Genomic DNA, 24412 nt, shown 5'->3' on the forward strand with positions numbered 1-24412 from the left:
CCAGCAGTGCACGAGGGTTCCTTTTTCTCCACATCCTCACCAGCACTTGTTGTGTGTTGATTTGTTGACGATAGCCATTCTGACAGGTGTGAGATGGTACCACATTGTCGTCTTGATATGCATCTCTCGGATGATTAGTGACTTTGAGCATGTTTTCATATGTCTCTTGGGCTTTCTTCTGTCTTCTTTTGAAAAGCATCTATTTAGGTCCGTTGGCTATTTTTTGATTGGGTTGTTTATCTTCCTTTTGTTAAGTTGTATGAGTTCCCTGTAAATGTTGGAAATTAAACCATTATTGGTGATAACATTGGCAAATACATTCTCCCATGCAGTGGGCTTTCTTGTTGTTTTGTTAATGGTCCCTTTGTAGTTTTGAATATTTTATCACCTACATAGTTTACTTTTGAGAATAATAGATATATTCATATAAAAATAAAATGAAATATAAAAGAAATGGGAAAATGGGAGGAATGTAATGTGATAAAAAGTTACCACAGTAAAAGCTTGTAGGGTTGTCAGATGATGACTACAAGGTTTCCAGCTGCAGTTAACAGATGAGAAAAATGTAAAGCATAAGCCATTTCACCAGGTAATGAATGGGGATCAAGCCTGTTGCCCTTTGTCCTTCCAAGTGTTTGCTCCCTATAAGTTCAAGATGAAAAGCTGGTGTTTGGTCAAGTCCTGAGCAGGTGTTGCATTGACTCTCTATAACTATCCCCAGTGTCCAGCCTTAGCCTGCCTGATGGTGTGTGATTTTCCTTCCAGAACTTGCTGGAAATATGCTCCTCATGTATACACGCTTGTACATGTGAGTGTCCCTCCCATAACATACTTCCAGTGGTCTTTGTCTTGAGTGTCCATGTGAAAACACCAGGGCCTAAGGGACTTTAGCTTTGTGAAAGGAATTTCCAAAGTACGTAGATCCATGCAAGCCACATGAACGTGTTAAGAGAAAAAGGAGGAAAGACCAGAAAACCATGTGAAACTAATAGTAAGCATGCTCCCGTTCCACAAACATGACAGCATTCTGTGCAGCACGGAGCTTATTTCTGTTGTGCAGTGGGCTTGTTTTCAATCTCACACATTTAGTTCTCTGTTTGAGAAACTCATAGCACTTGGTGATCTTACCTTTGGGTTGTAATACAAAGTCATGATGAGATGATGGACATTTTATCATGAATTCCCTTGCTTCTGGGGGTTTAATGCTGAGTTTGAATGTTAATTTATCTTATTCTTTTTGTTTAATAAGCTCAAGATCCCAGCTGAGCTGAAGTGGGAGTGATTTTATTTCAAAATTCAATGTCAGCTTGCCGAAATGTGGCATGAAGGACTTGATTAATGTTATGATCAGCGGACTGTTGATTAACTAGACCAGTCTTTTAACTCATCTAAATGGGCTATTTTGCTGGTCTTTAAAATATGCTATTGTTTGCAATTAAGATGATATTATTGGATTTTCCCAGATTATAATATATACCCTTCCCTATTATGATCAGCTGCATAATTGCTGATCATATGCATTGCCTACCAGATTAAGTTCGTGTTTCTGAATTCATACAGAGCCAACTAGATGACAGGAAAGCCATGATATTTATTTCATTAGCACCATGTTCTTATTGGCTAAGCTAACTGGCCACCATTACTGTTGACCTAACGCAATATTCTATGAATTCCCATCTTTCTCTGCCTTATAAAAATGACAGTAGAAATTGAGCAGGGAAAGATGCCTACACACTTGCTATGTTAAATGAAGTTTTGGGTGCTTCATAGCCTGGCACAATGCTTTAAAACATGGTAATTGTGGAGGGGGGGAAAAAAGCAGAGGCACACCTTTCTAAATTTGCAGTCTTGGCTACCCGTTTTGTGCAAAAGAGAAGTGATACTAGCCAGATCTGAACATTACAGGTTTAAAGTCAATGTATGCATATTTTGCTTGCATTTCGGCCTGCCTGATGCATATTTCTAAAAATTTAACCCATTGAAACTAGTGATTCCATGATAAAGTCCAAGTTACATTTCTACAGTGAAAAGAAAAAGTGTCCCGGTAGACCTAGTTTATAACTCTTGCTGCCTTAGGACATTCTGGTCATCGTGGAAAACCAGTGCATGGCAGGGATTCTTTCAAACTTAATTACACTTTTGAGTCTACACTTCTTTATCTTGCTGCCATCCTGTCTCTTTCTTTCTGTAGCTTAAGAATTGTTTTATTACTTCACACTAAATCTCCTGTCTATACTTTCCTCTCTTATTCATTCATTCATTCATTTATTCATTTGTGTGTTTATTCAGTAGCATTTACTAAGCATAACTTTTGTCCTACATTCTTTCATCAGTACAGAAGCTGCACCCAAGTTACACATACACTGGGTTGCAATAATTGATTTGTAAGTTAGTTAGTGGTTTTGAACCATCTTCCCATAGATTTAGTATTTTAAATTAGGTTTGTGCTTCCAAACTAGCCAAGTACTGGTGGGTAATGCACAGAAGAGTAATGCCAATTGTCATAGGAAGAAGCACGATTTATACTAGTAATAGAGAGTAGAGAAGAAAAGGACAGGGAGTAGGACCAGAAAGTCAAGGTGTAAAGTGAAATGTTCCTATCATGGTGAGGTCAGCATTTAACTCCTTTTCTAGCATCAAGGGGCACAGATGAAAGTTTTCCTCTGTATTTGGAGAGTAAGGGAAGAGGCCATTTGAAGTTCTTTATAGGTGCTGATTGTGTATCAGCAAAATGGGACCATTTTAAGAGAGTTAATGTTTAAGCTAGGATTGAGGCATAACTCAGGTTGTCTCACTGGGATGTATGGTCATTCTAATAAGGACTGCAATTAGTTTTAGAATGTTCCTATTGGGTGTTAAGTAGATTGAGCAAGAATCCAGATATGGTAAAATTTAACCGTTTAGAATTCACAATTAAAGCAATCCTAGCCTTGGAACACTATTCAATTCCCTGCCTTCCTGATTGCTAATATCTATGGGACCCTTGGAATAGTTAGGAAATTGGAGAAGATGAGTATTTCATATAAGCCTTATTCAACTGGAAAAATAAGAATGACATTGGGTAAGAGGCTATACTAGTTAATATGATATCACTAAATTAGAAAATGCAAGACTTACCATCTTGATTTTTAACTCAGATTTTACCTGTCATCTTGAAAATGCTGGGAGGTTGACAACTGTTTACAAAGTCAGTTTTCTAAGACCATTTTGCACTCTTAAGATTCTGTTTTCATGGAATCTCCGACTAAATGGGTCCACCCCCAGCTGTCTCAAACTGAGTTTAATCACCAGGAAAGTTCTGCTGATTGTCAATGATGTTTGCTTGATTAAGTCAACTCTAGCTGTGTTGCCTTTCTACCTATGTCTTTCAGCATGTCCTAGAGAATTAAATGTTTCCTTTTGGGATTTTCAGGAAACTTGAACAAAAATAATTTCCCTTTTATTAGACTAGAAGAATATTTTCATTGGTTTTCTTTAATCCAGTTTGACTCCAGTGTAAATATTTTATATGAGCTAAATTTTCCTTGAAGTCATGTTTTAACTCTGCTAGTCATTAGAATTTAACATATTCTCTGTCTGATACACTAATTTAAAGTATAAACTATTTAAATCTTTAGAAATAAAAGACTTTAGTTTGCTAACCAAGTTTTTTGTTTTTTATTCCTCACCTGAGGATATGTTTTCATTTATTTTAGAGAGAGAGCAAGGGAGGGGGAAAGAGAGAGGGAGAAACATTGATGTGAGAGAGAAACGTAGATCAGTTGTCTCCTGACTGGGGATTAAACCCACAACCTGGGTATGCGCCCTGACCAGGAATCCAACCCGTGACCTTTTGGGGTACGGGATGATGCTCAACCAACTGAGTCACATTGGCCAGGGTGCTAACCAGTTTTACAGATTTCTGCTGACATCAATTCTTTGGGAAGGAATACAACATATTGAAAGCAGATAATAGTAAACTTAAAACAAAAATGATTTAAAAATACTTACCCATATGTTAATGCTGTTTTGATTACCTATGAGAAAGATAACTTTTTAAAATCCAAATGTGGATCTTACACAGTGACTGCTCCCTTCCATGTAAAAGGTACTATAGTGGTGGTAAGAGCCCCAGACAAGAGTTGGGTTTTCTGGATTTTTATTTTGAGGCTGCTACTGCATAACTTTGAGACCTTGAATAAGTCACATAACCCTCTGGGCTTCAAATTACCTTCTTGTCAAAATGAGAGATTCAGACTACATTTTTAGTACTCTTTAAGAACCACTTAAGCTGGAAAATTCTAGCGATATTTTTCTTTTGACTTCATTTCATAGAAACATTCTTACTCATCATATAGATTTTTGAAGATTAACTGCATTCATAGTTTTATAAAAAATAGAAGAAAATTTGTAATGGTTTCTCACAAGTAGCTGCTCTCAGAACATGAGATAAATATACTGCAAGAGTTTGATTGTGTGCATCTTATTCAGGCAAATTTCTCATTCATTTTTGTATGAAAACAGAATCAAACCTGACAAGAGAGCAGTTCTCTCTGAGAATGGGGATGAACTGCCTGTGTTTTAAGATTCAGGGCACTGCCCAGATGGTGTGGCTCAGTGGTTGAGCACCAATGTATGAACTCGGAGGTCATGGTTCGATTTCCGGTCAGGGCACCTGCCAGGGTTGCAGTGGGTAGGGGGGTGGGGATATGTGCAGGAGGCAACCAAGCAATGATCCTCTCTCATCATTGATGTTTCTCTCTCTCTCTCTCTCTCTCTCTCTCTCTCTCTCCCACCCTTCTTCTCTGAAATCAATAACAATATCTTTTTTAAAAATTCAGGGCATGTATTGTGAATTTGATGCTCTTAAGAAATATCTTGAAATGCCTGCGTTGTTATTAATCTGCAAGCATTTTACTACTAAATATCCACTTTGTAGACTTCACAAAAGTGCCCCCAGTGATGTGATTAGTCATCCAGTGAAAACCTGCTGCCTCCCAGCTAGTCTAGGCATCTGCTCACAAGTAAGATTTCCTCAATGTTCAAAATAAATCTTCTCAGTCACTTTATGGTAGCTTTGATGTGCACCATATGGCTTAAGTATATAGAATTTAGGTGTGACATAGTGTTTTTGCATGGTGGTTATTCAAAACAGTTTTTATTTGAACATGTTCATTGATTACATTTTAATCATACAATTCCAAATTTATCCTTGTTTTGTATATAATTCTAAGTTCATAAAAATAAAAAATATATCCAAGCAGAAAGACTATATAATTATAGTCTACTTAAGTAGATTATAAATATTTTGGGTTGGTGAGAATTACTGTTCTTTCCCATGGTTAATCCTTAAAAGGTTAGAAGTAGTCATTTATAACTGTAGAAATTATGTACTTTTCAGATATTATTTTCCAGTTATATAGGACCATTTACAAGTATTACATTATAACATAGTTTATGCTGTAGGATCCTAATATTGCTTAGCTCTATATACCAAACAATAAATCAGTTATATTTTACATTGTTTAGAGCATTCCTTTTTGAAAAGATAAAATTGATGGATATTTTAAGTAGGATAATTCATATTAGAGTCTATTTTAATATATTTTAAATTAGTAAAATAGACTCCTCCTCCCCCCTTCTCCTCCTCCCCTCCTCCTCCTCTTCTTCCTCCTCTTCTTCCTTCTCCTTTTTTAATGCTTTTGGTTAGAATGAGCTACATCTTTTCTTAAAAATTTCATTGCTGTTTTCTACACATTTGGAAGTTTAATGTTCTATATCTGCTCTTTTAGTGATTATTTCATATATTTTAACATGATACTTAAAGTCTGATATTAATCAATACCCTTTACTATTATCCTGAAATATACATTCTCTCTGAAGTTTATATTCCAATCTTGACCAGTATTTTTATTTCAGGCTATTTTCTTTCCACAAATTAGGTATTGTTATCGTTGTTTTAAATTATCAATATATTTTTTAGATTTACCTTTTGAGGGAAGTTATCAAATCTAAACCTGTCTTGCATGAGATGATTGATGACGTTGGATTTACCTTCTGCCAACATTGTTTTTTGGAAACATACTTAGTTAAGATGAATGTGGCATGTCAGTTATGTTCAGTATTATTTATTTGAAGACAACTCCTTATTGGGACTAAGAAGACTGTTAGTTGACATACAAACTGAAGGGCCCATGTGATCACAATTATATGAAAATCTGTTGGAGAAAACAGCATTCGCTTCCCTGGATGGTTCCCCATAACTGAGTGTATATCTTATAGGGACTTGGGAAGTACACTCACTGGCAATTATAAGGTGTGATTTCCTTCATGTATGAGGCTTCCTGATGTCAGATAGCCTGCATTCACTTGGGAGATCTCATTTATTACAACTGAGTTGAGCATAATCTTAATGGGATTAGGAGAGCAGTACCTGGACTGTTATAAGAACTTCTATGGAAGATATATTTGATGCTATCATACAGGCATGCTGTGTTTACTCTGCTGTATCTAAGTAAACCTGGTGACAGTTAAAATCTTTTGTGTCTTATAAGTATGAAAGCCAGTCTACAAACTACTGCTGGCCATACAGAGTGGGTATTGCAGCCCACACATTTACCAATAGCTTAGCTCATTCTTCCTTCTTGCAGCTCAGATGCCAGTAAGCTGGTATTTTCTTATACTTCAGCTGCCATTGTGACGTCCAGGGTAATGGCAGTACAACATTGCCACCTCCAGGAAAGGGTATGATATATTATAGTGGATATGGAATGGAAAAGGAGGTGAAGAGCCTGCCCTTTCATTTAGTTGTCCTGAGGGCTGAAAAAGACAAGCAAAGTGAGAGGAGGTGAGAGGCCCATGAATAAATGGTTGCCCCCTCCCCATCTTGGTTGACTCATGGAATGGGAGTGGTAGTGTTAAATACGTTAATGAGAAAGCCAAAACAGGGGCCTTTACTCTTGATCTGCTTTGAAACTTGGGTAAGATTCGGGGGGTGGAGGTGCAGGGCAGGAAGAAGAGACCCACTTTGCCGAAACCGGTTTGGCTCGGTGGATAGAGCGTCGGCCTGCGGACTGAAAGGTCCCAGGTTCGATTCTGGTCAAGGGCATGTACCTGGGTTGCGGGCACATCCCCGGTGGGGGGTGTGCAGGAGGCAGCTGATCGATGTCTCTCTCTCATCGATGTTTCTAACTATCTCTCTCCCTTCCTCTCTGTAAAAAATCAATAAAATATATATATATAAAAAAGAGACCCACTTAAATCCTGCTGTGCATAGGCGACATGTAGAAGCCCAAGAAAGTGGAAGTGGTGGCAGGGCATGGTTAGGGGTGAGAGACCCGCAGGGGCTCTGGAAGCTCCTACTATGCTAGTTAGTAAAGAGGATTCCTGAGGAAGAACAGGTCATTATTTTTAAAAAGCTATATTTTTTGACATTTTGAATTACAAAGTGTGAGTACATTTGTAACCTTCCCACATCTTCTCCCAGTTCTGTTATTGTGGATTCTATGATTGATTACCTTTAAAATAAAACCAGTGATTTGTAAAGAAATGATATACAGAGGCAGTCATTTAAAAGCGAAATCACTCATAAGCCTCAATGTTTATTTTGATGATTTAGGTTGTAATGAAATGTAACAGTACATTTAAGTTTAGCTTAAAGTACAGAAGATAGACTTGTTCCATAATGAAAGAAATATATATTTATCTTTTCATAATAAAGTAAGGAAAACACTTTTTAAACCTACTATTAAAAACGAGTGAAGCTAAAATTCTAATTATTTTAGAGTTAACTCGCTGTGGGTAAGTAAAATTTTAGATAAGTGCATTCTACATTAAATAATAATATCTTTTGCATTAGTGAATATATCTTATAGCAACAAACTATGTAAGATAGAAGAGAAAGAAAGTTTTAAAACTACAAAGCCAGAAGCTGCTGACTGGTAGAAAAATCTTTTAGTTATCTGAAATGCAAAATTTTAAGTGGAGGATTGGGTTCTCATTATGTATGTGTGTGTGTGCGTGCACACACACACACACACACACACACACATACTAGGTGGCCAGATTATTATGACCACCTGATGTTTGTAGGCAAATTAGCTATTATTTCGCGCTGAAGTTGCTAGAGGGCCAGACCATTATGAATAGGGAAGCAGGTTGTTTACCACAACAGTATGTGATTTTTTTTCTAAAGATATGGGTAAACAACTCGATTTAACAGCCTTTGAATGTGGGATGATTGTTGGCGCTCAGAGCCATGGAGCGAGTATCAGCAAAACAGCCGAAGGCCTGTTCGAACACCTTTGCTGTCTGCAGTTACCAAGATAAAACGTCTCCAATTCACACAGGAACACAAGGATTGGACAGTCGAGCATTGGAAAAAAGTCATGTGGTCCATGATGAATCACGTTTCCAGTTGCATCATGCAGGTGGCAGAGTGAGAATTTGGCAGAAACAGCATGAAAGCATGCACCCCACATGCATTGTGCAGGAGTGGTTTCAAGAACATGAGGGAGACTTTATCTTGTCTAGGTGGCCCTACAATCACCAGATCTCAATCCAATTGAGCATTTGTGGGACGAAGTTAAAAGAGCCATCAGGCAGCTGGTTCCACAACCATCAAATCTCACAGAACTGGACAGTGCTGTTCATCAGGCCTGGTGTCAGATTCCTCGCATCACCTTTCAACATCTCGTGGAGTCAATGCCAAGAAGAATCGCCGCAGTATTGAAGGAAAAAGGTGGCCCAACGAAGTACTGATGGGGTGGTCATAATAATCTGGTCACTCAGTGTTTATATATATATAACTCTAACAAGAGCACTAACAAGATGTGCTTTCATAGCAGGTGCTTAAATCTGGGTGAACCCAGACAGTTTCCTCAGCACTGATTTAGAGCCGGGTAAAGATTACTCTGATCAACTCCACCCACACCTACCTTGCTGGCAGGGCAGCTATGGCCATGTTCCAGCAATCGGCACCTCTGTCATAGTCCCCTTTGGTGAAAAATGAGATCTGAAGTGTTTAATTTTTCAGAAATACATTCCAAACCACATCAATTTATGCTATACAACACACTTTAAATTCTTGAGTTATTATTAATCAAAGCCTTAAGAATTGCTCTTTAAAATTCTAAAAGAAAAATTAGTAACACAGAATTAAAAACCCTAACATGACTCAAAATTCAATCTTCCATCTGTAGTCTTTCCCCTCGGTGCTCACTAGAGTTTCCTCCTTGCCCCTCTGTTCAACCACTTGCTTCTTGTCATGCAGGCTTGTTCTTTTACCTTTCAACTCAGTATCCTGAGGGGCCCATCGCTAGCCTGGACCACATAGGCCCAAGCTACTCAGGGTGGTCCTGCACCAGCAGCAGCCCTCACATACTCTCTGTTCAATAGTATGGAACCAAAATGTGCTTTTTCAAGTTTGCGAAGTATTTATTTAAAACACCTCTTGTCAGGTACAATTTTTCCAAGAGATAGAAAGTGCACAATTTGGTCTATTTATTAGAATATCCCAAGAGCAATGGTCCCTCACCTGTGTCTGCCCAGGTACACCCACAGGGTGACACAAACTCCCATAAAGAGCAGATGTCACCTCTAGAGTGATGCTTATCCCACCCACCCTGAACTCTGCTTTTGTGAGTCACTCTTTAACATCAGCTGGGACACTGAATGACTGCAGTGAGGAGCGGGGAGAAGCCACTCTCCACGTCTCAACATCTGTAACAGTGTTCCCTAAGTATATGAGCAATAAGGAAATATAAATTATGATCTTCCATCCTTTACTGGCTATCTCATATAGACAAACAAATGGACACATCTTGAAAATGGAGAGAATAATGCAATAATGAATTATTTCCTATGCAGAAATGCTTAATGAATAAATTAGAAGCATTTTACAATCTCAAATTCCTCAGAGCTTGATAACTAATGAAAACAACCCAGAGTTCCATTGGCTAAGTTTTTCACATTTGTATTCTGCTCCACAGAGCTGTTTCTGAAACGGATAAACATGTAACAGCATTCAATATACTTTTCATGAAATAATCACTGGTACAAAAAGATTGACAGAACCAAGAAAACAATAACCGCCTGTCTTCGAAACAGACATTTGGTGGTTATATCTCCTTCAGACCCAAGGGACAAAACCAAACAAATGTGAAGTAACAAGGTTTTTGTCTGACTGTAATATTAATCTTTGGATAATAAGATACCAAAAGGCAGAAAAATAATTCTACATACTGAATCCTCAAGTAACACAAGTTTGCAGAGTCAAAAAAAATTGGCCTTTTTTTCTTATGAGAGCAATGGCTAAAAATATTAACCTGATAATTAGTGAACTCATTTACATTCAAATATAGAAGTTTACCTATTTTAGTACTACATTCAAGGATGAAAACTCAACGAAATATCAAATTATTGTTAAGAGAGATAAATGAGAATATTTCTTAATGATTCAAATTCATGATTATTCTTAAATTCTGTACAGTTTTTATGCATCATTGTCAATTCATAATTAAGTTGATCTGATGACCAACTCATAGCCACATCGATCTTTTATTAGGTCTAAAGTTCACTGCTGTACTTTAGTTAAAAAGAGTTATACAGTTAGAATATTTAAATTGGTATATTTAGAATAGGTGAAGAGATGACAAGTTTATTGCCAGACTATAGAGAATTTGGAATAGCTCTCAGTTTAACTGTATTAACACTTTTATTTTAACCTGGATTTACATCACTGTGCAAATATTAATCACTAATTCATGCAAGTTATGAAATTTGCTTGTAGAATATGTATCTAAATTCTTTAAAAAAAAACAAACCTTTGACTCATTCTGTCTTTTTAAAAAAAAATTTTCTCCATATTTTCTTAGGGCCACATGACTTGTTTTTATATGTGGTTAATTTGGGTAGGTTAACTGTGTTAGAAAATGGTGCTACTAAGGTCACAACTCATATTTTCATAGATCAGGGGGCTTTACTCTCTTGCATGAACTACACCTCTAACTAGGATGACCATATAATTTATCATTCAACCAGGGACATTACTGAGAGTGAAAGGAGGTACGATTCATAGTTGTGCTGGCTGACATAATATGCAAAAATTAATGCAAAATGGATTAAAACCTAAATGTAAGAGCCAAATTGAAAAAACTATTAAATGAAAAACATAGGATTAAATCTTCATGATCTAGGATTTGGTGAAGGACTCTTCTATATGAAACCGAAAGCACAAGCAAGGAAAAAAAATTCAGATTTGACTTCAATTTTTTTAAAAATTGAGCTTTAAAGGATACCATTGTAACTGCACAGAAACTTAATTTCTTTAATGTTACCTTTTCTCTTCTCTTTCGTTTTGATTCAAACTGACCTCATTGCCACCCTGACTCGTCCATCTTTGTCTCCCTTGCACGTTCACTCCCTTAATTATTAAACCCTCAGGACAATGAGGCTCTGGTCAGCATCAAATAATATTAAAAACAAAGGCTTGTGTCTGTTGACTCTAGAGACAGAGTTTCACTCAAACTAGAGATAACATCCAAGCCTCAGTTGTGTTTCAGTCCAGGCCCAGAAAAGCAGAATGACCCCACAGACCACACTCTTATGAAACCAGACAAAGCAGCACCATGGCTGACTCAGGACCACCACCCTCCACTACATCCAGCTGCAATGAGCTTTTCATCTCAGCATACATATTAGCTATATAATAAAAGCCTAAGCGACCATTACGGCAAAACGACCGGTTTATGATGCACACTGACCACCAGGGGGCAGATGCTCAATGCAGGAGCTGCCCCCTAGTGGTCAGTGCATTCCCAGAGGGGAGCTCCACTCAGCCAGAAGCTGGGCTCATCGCTGGCGAGCACAGTGGCAGTGGCAGGAGCCTCTCCCCTCTGTGGCAGCATTAAGGAGCAGCAAGCCCAGTGGTCAGGAGCAGCGAGCAGGTGGGCAGTAAGGAGTGAGGGGTCCCAGACTGCGAGAGGGCGCAGGCCAGGCTGAGGAACCCTGCCCCCACCAGTGCATGAATTTTGTGCACTGGGACTCTAGTGCATTAATAACAGGCTTTGAAAGTGTAGTATGATTTTTATTTTGAATAATATCTTTAGTGCTGGAACCTTCTACAGATCCTAATCCAGCAGTGTGGGGAAGGAAATGTGGACAGCACAAGTCAAAGAACAACGTCCAAGCTCAGAATAGGTACCGACAGGAGGGTCACAGCCAGGACCAGTGAGAATCAAAGACAAAAGCAGCATTGCCATCTCTCACTCCCAGTCAGTATAAGAATTTGGTACTTTCCAAATGACCCTTCAGATGGGGGAGCCCCCAATGAAGTGAGATGAAATGTCCCATCACCTTGGAGTCAGATTTAATTTTATTTATGAAAATAAACATATGTGCTTTTTTCCCCCACAACTGATTTTGTGAGCTAAAATTCACACCCGCCTCACTACCTCTGGCCATCTACTCAGACTATAAGCTAACCCTTTTGGCTTCTCTATAGTCCAACTGGAGATCAGAATGTAAGATGCCTACCAATGCTGTGGTTTTAAGATTATTCTAATCATGAGAATTTATGTGCTCTTTCCCCTTTCCAGTATATTGAAACAATATTTGGAAATGTGTGAATTGTGCAACTAAATTCTGTAAGAAATGGAATCATTAAAAATAATTTGCTGCCGAAACCGGTTTGGCTCAGTGGATAGAGCGTCAGCCTGCAGACTGAAAGGTCCCAGGTTCGATTCCGGTCAAGGGCATGTACCTGGGTTGCGGGCACATCCCCAGTAGGAGATGTGCAGGAGGCAGCTGATCGATGTTTCTCTGTCATCGATGTTTCTAACTCTCTATCTCTCTCCCTTCCTCTCTGTAAAAAATCAATAAAATATGTTAAAAAATAATAATTTGCTAACTAGTTAACCACTGATGTATATGAAGAGAGTTTTTGGCCAGTATTTTAAGAAGCAAACATAGTTTGTTCGGGTGAAGGGCTATCTTCCAATAAAACATGGCTGAAGCAATAAGCATGGTAAAAATTAAAGTATTTATGTCACAAAGCTTTTAAACTGGTGTTTAAATAACCATCATATACATTGAAGATTCCTGAAGGCAATTATTATTTATCCACTCTGACACCTCACAAAAGCATTTCAGCAGCTGAGAGGACAGGATAACTTAGAGTGTCACATAAATTCCAGAATCATTTATTCAAATCAAATATCCATTTTTACATCAAGGGCAACTACTTCCTCATAAAAGAACAGTGTAATATATTACCTAGAAATGAATGTTACATATTTATAACTCTGGCTGGTAAATCCCAGTCATACTATTATTATGCCATTAAACTGGAAATATAGGGAATTGAAAAGAAGAGTGATCATAATAAAATCACTTTATTCTGCACATAACACCTGAAATTCAATCTAGTACAACTTCCAAATACCAGAAGTTTAATGTTTACGGTCTTTCCTGAGTAATCTTCTCTTTCTTTGACTAAAGTCAATAAAAAGTCAACGCTAAACTTTTCAGTGAAGCTAACAAACACTGCGCTCAACTGCAAGGTCACTAAGATAAGAATGCTGGTAAAGCCAAGGGGTCATCTTCATGTTACTGTGAAGTAGCATTATAAATATGCTGGAAAGCCCTTTAGTTTGGAGGAGATACACCTTTCTTTCTTGTGGTAGAATATACATAAAAGCTACCATTTTAACTATATTAAAATGTCTAGTTCAATGGCATTAAGTACATTCATATTGTTATGTAACTATTTCTACCATTCATATCCAGAACTTTTACATCTTTAACTAAAACTCAATATCCACTAAACTCCTATTCCCCTCTTGACCACTAGAGGAGACAATTTTAAATAATGTATCTTTCAGAAACATGTTTATAAGTTGGAATTACAGTCTTAAGTAGAAGTCCTTAATTAAAGGGCACTAGATTCTGTTCTTTTTTTTATTACAAAGGGTATTACATATGTGTCCATTTCCCCCCGCCCCCGCCCTTGACAGTCCCCTAGCCTCCCCTGTCCCCCAATGTCTTATGTCCATTGGTTATGCGTATATGTATGCATACAAGTCCTTTGGTTTAGAGACAAAGATTGAACACTGCCATTTGTTGAAATGTTTCTGGCACATCCCATTGTAGGCCTATTCGTTTATGTTACAGAGCAGTCATTGAATTTGAATTTGGTCTATGCAATTATTTTTAAATATCAACAGAAATACTACAAATATACAGAATAATAGAATCTAATATGATTTAATAATTCCTGCTTTTAACAAAAGATTCAGAATGTGAGGACAAGGATATCAAGTAGTGCATTTGCATACCCACAGAACAACACTGATCTACTGGAAAAGGAGGGTGTTTTGTATAATTTTCCTAAGGATGGCTATAGATCTATAGATTCACCCATAAATCTCCGTGGTCAGGTGATGGCACTAAGAGTAGATGAATATATAAAATTGTATATCTAAACAGAGAAATTCTATCATTAGCATTAAAAATAATTTTAAAAAGAAATAATTACTTATAAAGGTCAATAAGGAGAAAATAAACCAGATCTCACAGAAAGTTACCATTTTAGGCAAAGAAACTTTTAAAAAGCACCTGATTCAGATACCTGAAGGAAGAAAGTGTATGTTAAGGAAGGAAGTCTATTATAAATGACCCTTTTCTGTTTGTAATTAGTCTTCAAATTCTTAAACCCATGACTCCAAAATGTAGTCCTATATAATGAATAAATATTTGCTGACTGCATCCTCACAGGCCACATTTGGTCCACCGAGTCCACATTCTATTGCTGGCATGCTATGGAATCCTTTCCACAAACCCTTTCCGATGCCTGAGTGTCGCATGTTCATTCACCCTAGGTTCTCCATCTTTACTTTCAAATTCAAACTACCAACAGCAATATGTCACATGCCATTCATTCTCTGCCCCCGTGAAAATTCTGCCTCTTTCTAATGTGAACTCTGGGTCTTCAGATTACATATACATTTGTGATAACGGTAGCTAGTGAAGTATAATAGCGAAGGAAGGCTATCCGCTTTCGTGGGATGCTGAATGAATTCAATTGGAACAATGGTAGGACTGGGAAAGCAGAGACAATGTGGTCCAATTTCCATGGTGATCCTAAATGCTCATCTTGGTATCATCTGACTGTTATCACATTTACCTCATATTTCAGAACAAACTAAAGATGATTGCAACACTCGCCACCTTCTTAACTTTCTAATATGTTATTAATATTGATAGAAGATGTTATGATACATATGCTTTGAAAATCTCACATGCAGTTCAGAAATCCTCTCCACCTGGTTTCTGGCAGCAATATTACTCACCCATTGATGAATACGAAACAGTGCCACGAATAGCCAGCGTAAGGATTCCTCTGAAATTATTCTCTTTCTTCACTTTAATGCAACCTCTTCTTAATGCACAATTTATATGTAAACTTGAGAGTTCCATTATATACTTATACAATAATAATAGCCAACAATTATGGAGAGTTTGCAATATACTGGAAACTGTCCTAAGAGTTTTACATTACACTGTTCATTTACTCCTCATAACAATCTGTTCAGGTAGCAACAATTACTCTCCCCATTTAATAGATACTGTGTAAAAGGTAAAATATAGATTCAGAAACTTAACCAAGTTCCCCCAGACTTACCCAAGGTCACTACAGAAGCTACATTACACTTTTAATCGGTAGTTTTAAATGTCAATATTGTTTTTCCACATGCAATTTTCTTTTCTTTTCCAATTCTACCTGTTTATAAAATTTTAAAGAAGTAAATGGCAGTGAGTATTATTTCTCTGAGAGACCTGGTGTTTCTTCATCTTGCCTGAGGTTTCTGCCATCTCAAGGCATTGGCCTCTGTGAGCACCTTGCATTTTGAATTCAGTAACTGGTATCTCACATTTTGGGGCACATATTTTATAAGCAGTTCACTGCTGAAACTCATACAAAAGTAACTTGACTTGGACATTTGGTAGTCACAGTTCTGCCTCAATGACTTTTTAGGGTTTAAAGCCAAATTTGGAGAATCCTCTAGAAAGCCCAAAATAGGCTTTTTATCAAACCTAAAAAATGGGTGTATCTCTTGCTCCTCTAAGTATCATTAGAAAAGCATCCTATGGAAAGAAATAGGCACTGCTCCAAATAAAAACCAATTCCATCATCATCAGTCTCCCAGAGATGAGTCCTTAATCCATAAATGGGAGCAAAAAGGAGCAAATACCTGCCGTGTCTAACAGTGTTCGAGATAACTTTTACCTTTTCATTTAAAAGAAGTGATACTCCCTTTATTCAAATGATTTTAATATTAATTTTTAAATCCATGCTCAGGAAAATCTATTCATATTACCCTATATTTTAAGATTTGTAACTCCACACGACTGCTTTGAATAATTTAATCAAAATATAAAACTGTATTGTTACAAGTACTTTATTTCCATTTATAGCTATTAATGTAATCACTAGAAAACTTAGGGGTGAAAGGAAGACTTGCTTTATTTATTAATTCATTTAGAGTCATCTGGATTCATTTACTGAAGAGTGATCCAGGTGTTGAGCAAATGCAATTGTAAGATTCAGGACAATTTTATTACTAGAGCATCATGGTCCAAGGAATTTTATGACAGATATTAAAACTGGCTTTGGGTATTGTACGTGATGTGCTTATTAAATATTAAGACTGATTCTTGTAAGACACACATACACAAATGAATCGCCTTAATTTACAGTGATACTATGTAAACAAATGCAAAAATGTTCAAATACAGAGAATTATCTCTCAGACAATTTCAATTAAGTATAGCTAGAATGGGTTAAGTGTATGTATATGAAATTAGGCAAATGGGACAAAAATAATTGTTGGGTAAATCGAATACAATTTTTATTGTTTTTATGTTTTGACAGATTGAGGATCTTGGTGCTATCTGTGATTCTGCTCTTTCTCTCACATCCCCTCTCTGGTCCATGAGCAAAGCAGTTTCAAAAGAAATTCATAATGTAACCATTTACTGTCACTTTCATTGCCACCATCCTGGTCCAAACAACAGGAATTTATTCTCTGAATTATTGAAATGGCCAACTAACTGCACATCTCCGGCATCTTTTCCACATAGTAACCAGGAAGATTATACCAAATCATATTATAGCCCTCCCTCCCCCCTGACTGCTCTGTTCATGCCAAAGTTCTTTTTAAAAAAAATATATTTTTATTGATTTCAGAGAGGAAAGGAGAGGAAGAGATAGAAACATCAGTGATGAGAGAGAATCACTGACTGGCTGCCTTCTGCTGAGGATGCCTTGACCATTTCACTTGCTATCTCCACTCTGACCTCATCTTCCCTGCCTGTCATTCTCTCTGAAGTGGGAGCACTGGCCTTCTTGCTCTTCCTTGAACATGTCCGGCATATTCCTGGCCTTGCTCTTCCTATTCCTAGAATGCTCTCCCCTCAGAAACTGTATGACAAGCTCTCTTCCTTCTTAAGGAGACAGGCTTTTCCTCCTATCAATATCATCACTCCTCCCCAATATACACACACTTCAAAATCCCCTTCCCCACTTTATTTTTTCTTCTTAACATGTATCACTCTCTATATGTGTGACTTGTATATATGTCACTTACTAACCTTATTTATTGTTTGTCTCCTCATTAGAATGTAAGGTCCAGGAGATTTTGTTCACCACTTCCTAGCACCTATGACAGTGCCTGGTAAATAGTAGGTGCTTGATCAGCTTTTGTGAAGTGGGATAAATGGATGAATAAATTCAAGATCAATAGAAAACATAAAGTGTGACAAAATGAGAATATAACATCTATTATAACTTCCCTGCTTATATCTTCTCTCCCAAACCACACACATGTAAGTCATCAGTTATCATTGCTGACATAACACATACACACAGTTAAACCTTGAAGACAAATAATCTCGCTTAGAAGAATACGAATCACATTTATGTGGTAACACCTCATGCCAAATCCCTGCACTTCTGTGCACCAGTTGACCCCCTCCACCACAGTGGCCACATAGCCACCATTGTAGTTGATACCTTCAAGTTCACATCTCACTTCTAACTGCTGGTAATCTCAGAATCCTTACACCACCTCTGACTTCCAGTTGTCTCCTTTTTAGTCTAATCATCTAAGTCTAAGATATTATATATAGAGTAACAACCATACACCTATAGATTTCTTCACAATCATAACATTTTAGAAGAGTGTTTGCACGAGGACTGTATGTGGCTCTTGATAGAGAAAACATTGGGACCAAAATCACATTTATAGCCTGTTCCTTGAATTAATAATGCACACTAATGTATTCCCTACCCCTGAAACTTTCTAAAATACTTTAGTTCAGAGTCTATTGCAGTTACATATCATAAAATCTAGAATACATGAACAAAATCTCTTTCACTTTCTAAAATGCTAAATTGAAATTGATAATGGAAAATCTCCCTTTTAGTTTATAACAGGTAAGTAATGAATTAATTATTATTATATTTTGCTCTGATTCTTGTTTTCACTAAAAATTTTGGAGTGCCGAAACCGGTCTGGCTCAGTGGATAGAGCGTCGGCCTGCGGACTGAAAGGTCCCAGGTTCGATTCCGGTGAAGGGCATGTACCTGGGTTGCGGGCACATCCCCAGTAGGAGGTGTGCAGGAGGCAGCTGATAATTTTGGAGTGGTATGCACATTTAAACAATTTATGCCTTGCCAGGCCAGTGTGGCTCAGTGGTTGAGCATTGACCTCTGAACCAGGAGGTCATGGTTCGATTCCCCGTCTGGGCACATGTCCGGGTTGTGATCTCAATCCCAGTGTGGGGCGTGCAGGAAGCAGCTGATCGGTGATTCTCATCATTGATGCTTCTGTCTCTTTCTGTCTCTCCCCCTCTTCCTTCCTCTCTCTGAAATCAATAAAAACACATTTAAAAATAATAATTTATGCCTGTATTTTGTCTGCTTTGCAATATTATTGAATGCCATCTACACAATGCAATGCAAAGCATAAAAAAAAACCACCTCATAAATGTTGTCCAATCACCCTATCAATCCTAATAAACATGATTTTGCTAAGTTTAATGTATTATGTTTGTAATCTGTTTGTAATGGGTTATGTCTTTATCCTCTTTCTTTTCAGGGGTTACATTGGAGAGATTAAGTCACCATTTTCTTTTGTCTTGACCAAACTAATCTAAAGGACTATACATTCAATATTCTAGTGACAACACACCAGTAGAGAATGATAGGTATTCTGATAGTATTGTTTAGGCTTGAATAATGGTTTTAATAATTGAGTAGGACATATTTTTCCAATATTGAAATCTCAGTTATGAAGAAATATGTCTTCAACAAGTCTCATATGCTTATAAACTATGTGTGTAATCCTTGACCTTTTTTCCATTACCGAATACTCTAGACAGTTTCCATATTGCCTGAGGAAATATTTTAGGAGCATTAAAATTTTATTGAGTTAAGTCTAGTACTCATCTGACACCATACATAGTTATTATAATATTAACCTGGGTGATCACTTTGAAAGTTATACACCTGAAACTAATATAGTATTGTATATCAACTGAAAATTTTTTTAAAAACTTCCTGACATAGATTATGTTCACTACATCAAAATATATACAAGTTATGTATCTGATTTACTTAAGAATCCTGGAGCAAATCGTATATTCCAAAGATGTCTTTTACCTGCTTCCCACATGCTCTTCTGGAACCTTCAACTATATTTTATCATATAAAGCAAATTCCCTGTATACACACATATATATCCCATGTTCAAAGGCTGTTAAATCACATTGTTTACCCATATCTTCAGAAAAAAATCACTTCTACTGTTGTGGTAGACAACCTGCTTCCCTATTTATAATGTTCTGTGCCTGCACACCTCCTACCAGTGTCAGTGTGCTCTCTTTTTTACTTCTTTATTGTAGGACTTCCATTCAGCCAACTTTCCAGCAGTTCTGGATGATGGTTATTCTGTATTTTAATTGTAATTTTGATGCAGTTGTGGGAGGCAGTGAGTACAGGTCTTTACCTACACCACCATCTTTAAATCCTTCAAAAATATTTATTTATTTCAGAGAGGAAAGGAGATGGAGAGAGAGCTAGAAACATCAATAATAAGAGAGAACCATTGATGGGTTGCCTTCTGCACACCCCCTACTTGGGGATCAAGCCCTCAGTCTGGGCACGTGCCCTGACGGGGAATCCAACTGTGACTTCCTGGTTTATAGGTCGATGCTTAAATGCTGAACCACACTGGCCAGGCTTGTTAGAGTTCTTAAACTGAGACTTGTGGTGGAAAGGGATTTGATGGAGTACAAAAATAACAAGTACAACTGTCATTTATTAAGAATTTATTGTGAACAAGCATGCATCAGTGGGGTTCCATTTAATCTCATAAGAATCCCATGAAAAATTCAGGTTCCTGGGTCCTAGTGGAGGACTGTGGAAACAGAACCTAGTGCAGGCAGTGAGGGGAGGTATTTCTTGATAGAGCTATGACGGGGAACACCAACATGTGCAGAACTGGTTATAACATAGTGGATGAAGGGAATCATAGTGCCAAAAGGGAAGAGGAGAAAATGTGAAGAGGTGGCCTCTACTCCCTCTCTGATTATTAGAAGGCTGCTGAGTACTGTGCCCAATTGGCCTTTGATGCCAACTAAAGGCGAACATATATGTGATGATATTGTGTATGGTTCATCCAAATGATCTACATTTGGTTTAGAATCTACCAGACCTTATTCTTCCTGAATATAATTTACTATTCAAAAACGTGTAATGATTAACATCAGAGGATGGATTAAGTTTTAGCTATCTAGACAGAGCCTAGAACTTCAAAGTGATTTATTTATAGGTACTAAAAAATTGTCTTGTCCATACAGTTAGGATTATTGCAGTTACTAAGCTTGAATCATATAGTCCATGAATGGGCATCAATTTCCATTTTTCCTTTTGCAAAATTATATAACTATTGCACTTTTAATTAGGAGGGGAGTGATGCTGATATCAAGAAATTCAATGCAATGAACTTCTTATTATTAGAGATAAAAATTAATCCTCGATTCCTTTGGCCTTTTCATTGTTAACTGTGGAATCAGTCAAATGTGGAAGCTGAAGAAGCACCAAGGAATAATGTAATTGCAACTCTTCAAACAATTGTATCTGTCTGGAGAATGAAGATTGATGATCTGGAAAATAGATCTCATTGTTTCAGTAGTAGAATTATGGGCTTTGCCAGTGGCTATTAAGAGAGCTTCTCTGGGAAACTTTTACCAAAAGAAAAAAAAAAGATACTTGTTGGATGAAGAAAATTTAATTCAGACACTTTTCATTAGGTAAGGCCAGAAACTCCAATTCCCAAGTTCATAGTTGTGAGAGGCCCCAGAGCAGTAATTATCCATTTTTCAAGTTTCCTGATAGAAAGCTCTTCAATTAGATATAGACAAGGGGGAGATTATGGTAAAAGGAAGGGTGTCTTGTCCTTTCTAAAGAGCACTAGGAAAATAGAGACTCTATAACATTGTTAAGAGATAATTATATTAAATGAATTAAGCAGTTTGAATTATCTTAAAAGATGTTAAATTACTTTCAGTATTGCTATTTCACTTAAAGTGCTTAAAATTTTAATTCAGAAAATAAACTTGCATTCAGTATTCAAGTTCCCTCAGTTCTCAGCAGGGAAAGGTTGCCTTGGGCCTCCTTGGCCATCCCTTGGGAAAATAGGTTATTCTGTGGATGAACTCTGTAGTGTTTTTGTTCCAAGTGCCAATGTTTAAAATGTGATTCAGTATATTTGTCATGCTGTCTGGAAGATTGATTAGTGTCTCACTTGTTGATTATAATGTTATTTGACAAGCATCATTTTCCATGACCATTATTTTTTCTACCTTCTCATTCATGTATGAGGTAGATGCAGGTATAAATGGTTGACTTGGTAGGAGGCTGTGGGCAATTATGGATTAAAATAAGTAAGAGGAAATGCCTCTCTCTTTGTTCAATCACATAATGGTAGCACATGAATATTTTATTTCACCATTTTAAAGTGAAGGAAGCTTAGACAGTGCGTTGAATGACTTCAGTCTCTCATTTCATTTATGATGTAGTGTTTGTTGTTATTTGCTGCTAAGCAGAGAGGGAAGGTGTAACTGTTTACCAAGGTAAATAAAAGCAGCTATACAACCATGGTCCAGTAGGAAGCTGAATTCTGATTATGTATCTGTCTAGGAATTATTTCAAATCTAAGCACAAAGGGGATATACTAGTAGAACACACATTTAGAATGGTTCAAAATAGTCACTGGCATTTTGCCCGATTTTGATCTGTGTTTGGAAGATTCTGTTACCAGACTGTGAGTATAAATGTGAGGTTTTAGAAAACTTGGACTTGAAACCCAAATTATATATGATGATGAGGATGATACTGGTGGTGATGATGGTGATAAGATTATAAGGTCCATGTTCTATAAATTTGCAAAACTATTTTTTCTTAAATCTGTAACATTTTTTATTTTAAAGTTAAAAATAAGAGAATGTCACATGAGAATGGTACTAAAAGATGAGGTTGGGCAATCAGAGAAAATTGAAAAAATAATTTAGACCTTTAACAGGGTTTACTTAGGGTGGTCAAAGGAAAGTAGCCATAATTTTTAAAAAAGAAAAGAACATGAATGTTCTCTAATGATAAAATATTACATGGGCTTTTTTTCTGTGTAAACTGTTTAAAAATATAGATGAAAAGATAAATTAACTGCCTAGCTCCTCCCATCTTATTCTATGTGTGGCTGTGGGGGGTAGATTTTTTTTTTTTTAATACAAGAATGGGATCCTTTTTTACATACCATTTAGAAGGTACTTTTTGTCCCATTTAATTATTTCTCATTATTTATTTGCATTATAAATCATTAGAAACTATTCAAAAAGAGAGAACAAGAAAAGAAAGCTGAGATTCTGCAACCTGAGCTGTGTTTCCACCATCCAGTTGCTCTCCACCCCTTTAGGGATGAATTTCCTTCCTGATCAGAGGCCTTTCGCCTACATTACCTGAGCTGTGATCTCAGCTATGAACTTCAGAGAAACAATGTGTTGATTCAACCTCATGGGGCAGGGGAGTTAATAATCATAATAGGATTGGGGACCACAACTAATGGAGGTGTATATTTTTTCTTGGGCTGAGGAAAAATGAAAACTCAGTGAAATTATCACAAACCCAAGGGGTACTAAGAAGGAGATCATTCAGGCCTGTGCTATAATCAATCTAAATTCTAGTAAATAGGTTTGTTCAAAGACAGAGGAGTAAACCACAGTGAAAAGGTAAAAAGGCTTCAGAATGTGGTGGTGGATGAACGAGGAAACTATTGCTAGAATTTGGAATCAGAACATAGGGGATCAGAAATAAGTGGCTTAAGAGATCAGTTTTAAGTATAAAAGGAAGTTACGTTGTAGTTACAAGAATAATAGGAAATATAAAAAATACACAGATCCAACAAATCATGTTATTGCTGCACATGGAAACAGAGGAGGGGGAAATCATCAAATAAGGCAGGGTGGAAACTCAAAAATTGTGTTCTAAACCTGCCTGAAGGGTGTAGGGTCACAAAAGAGGGAATGGGTAAGAAAGTGCACACTATAATAAGTAGAGCCAGATCCTGCTGATGCAGGGAAAAATGTGTCAGAAAGAAATAGTCCTGCTGACACTAAAGAATTAAAAGGAGCCTTAGCAAAATGATCTGTCACATGCACATATGTGTCCTTCAATTGCATACAAGGTGAGAGGTGACTGGTTAAGGATAGGATTTGAATATTGGTTTGCCTGACCAAATACCATCTCACAACAATTCTCCATTTGCAGTGTTATTTTTAATGGCCCCAAGTGCCCAATTTTTTTTATTATGCCTTGGATAATTTAATATTTTTTTATTATTTGACATTTATTTACAGTTAAGTTTTTTACTATTATAAATTACTATAGGCCTGGTGCACAACATTAGTGCACTTGTTGGGGGGAGCGTCCCTCAGCTTGGCCTGTGCCCTTTCACAGTCCCAGAACCCTTGGGGGATGTCCGACTGATGGCTATTTGGAGTGGGCCTAAGCCATCAGTCGGACATCCTTAGTGCTGCTACAGAGGTGGGAGAGGCTCCTGCCGTGGCCGTTCCTCTCTCCAGTCATCAGCCAGGCTTTTGGCTGAGTGGTGCTCCCCCTGTGGGAGTGTACTGACCACCAGAGGGCAGCTCCTGCATTGAGCATCTGCCCGCTGGTGGTCATTACACATCATAGCGACGGGTATTCTGCTTTTGGGTCGATTTGCATATTACCCTTTATTATATAGGATTCTACAGCAAATATCCCTGCAAGTAAATCTTTATATGTTGTTTCCTTTGAATAATTACTATTCATTGA

The 24412-nt window shown here is 37.3% G+C and overlaps 1 protein-coding gene across 2 annotated transcripts in view; it reads left to right on the top strand.

Moving 5' to 3' along the window:
• Positions 1-24412, top strand: part of ZNF385B (zinc finger protein 385B) — a 349071-nt gene that overhangs the window by 124112 nt on the left and 200547 nt on the right. The gene's annotated exons all lie outside the window — the stretch shown is intronic.

This window comes from Myotis davidii, unplaced genomic scaffold (assembly GCF_000327345.1).
Source record: "Myotis davidii unplaced genomic scaffold, ASM32734v1 scaffold370, whole genome shotgun sequence".
NCBI classification, from domain to species: Eukaryota; Metazoa; Chordata; class Mammalia; order Chiroptera; family Vespertilionidae; genus Myotis; species Myotis davidii.